Source organism: Galeopterus variegatus, unplaced genomic scaffold, assembly GCF_000696425.1.
Source record: "Galeopterus variegatus unplaced genomic scaffold, G_variegatus-3.0.2 Scaffold18627, whole genome shotgun sequence".
Taxonomy (NCBI): domain Eukaryota; kingdom Metazoa; phylum Chordata; class Mammalia; order Dermoptera; family Cynocephalidae; genus Galeopterus; species Galeopterus variegatus.
This window is the reverse complement of record NW_007744738.1, coordinates 1-1,280: the sequence shown is the minus strand read 5'-3', so window position 1 is coordinate 1,280 and position 1,280 is coordinate 1.

The following is a 1,280-nucleotide window of genomic DNA, read 5'->3' as shown; positions in this document are numbered from 1 at the left end:
GTACAGGAAATCAAACCCAAGAGTCTGTTATGGAAGTCCATGGTTGGCTGCTCCTGACTCTCTAGAGCCTGTCTGCATTTCGCCTGAAGCTGTATTTCTTTTTGTATCAAACTTGCCTTTAGCAGGCTACTGTTTACCCTAGAGCCAGCCTGCACTTTGTCTGTGAACGTGTATTTTACTTTTGTATTAAACTGGGTGCGGGTCCTGCTCAGTTTCTGGAGNGGCTGTCTTCCAGGTGGCAGCGGGCCCTGCTGCCGGGGATGTCTCCAGTTCCTCTCCTCGGGATCGACGTCTTTGCGTCTCCCAGACAGTCTCCGTCCTTGCCCGCGGCCCTCGGAGCAGCTGGAGGCGCGCGGTGCGCCGCGTGGGGGCGACGGTGACTGGTCACAGGGAAGGAGACAGGCTCAGACGCTCTTCCCCAGGGACTGAGCCCAGACTGGTGCTCGAGGCACCAGAATGCCTGAAAATTCAGCGAGCTCCCGCTCCTCATTTCCCCGAGAGGCCCATCCTGCAGGCCTCGGGGCAGGAGCCGGGGAGCCGGGCCAGAATGAGTACGAAAAATAGATTTACAGGCCACTCCTGACACCGGGGGCNTTTTACTTTTGTATTAAACTGGGTGCGGGTCCTGCTCAGTTTCTGGAGCTATGAGGCACTTTCCTTGTAAAATCTGTGGTTCTCATTCTTTTCATTAAACCTGTTTTCACTTTCTACTGTGACTCTGCCCTTGCATTCTTTCCTGCGGCAAAGTAAGGAACCTGGTAAGAGGCCAGAGTAGGTTGAGGCCGGCTATTTCCTCCCCACGCCTCCATTATCTTTGACGGCCAGACAAGAGAAAAACGCCCCCTAGTGGCCAAATCTTTGTCAGCGCAGCCACGTGCTCAGGAACCACCTTGTGCTACTAAGGGCTCAACCTTTCCTGCGTGATCCTGGGCCATCTGTTCTGGTAACCAGCCTAGCAAACATATTGCATGTTTTATCGAAACAATTCCTTGTGCTTTGTGCCCTTGAAATCTTTTGTCACTTTGGTTTTATCTTATAATGATTCATGATCCTATTTAATTGTTTTAAACCCTTGTTGTTTGACAAACTACCCAAAACCAAATTCTAGAATTCATTCTTTTTAACTTGAACTAACTTTGAGATGTTCCACTGGCTGGGAACTTCTCAAGGGATATATAAAAGAGAGGTATTAAAACCAGTTGGGCTTATCTGTTAAGTCAAACCATATGGCAAGTATTGTCAAAGCAAGAAATTATGTTTCACTGTCTTCATGTCATACC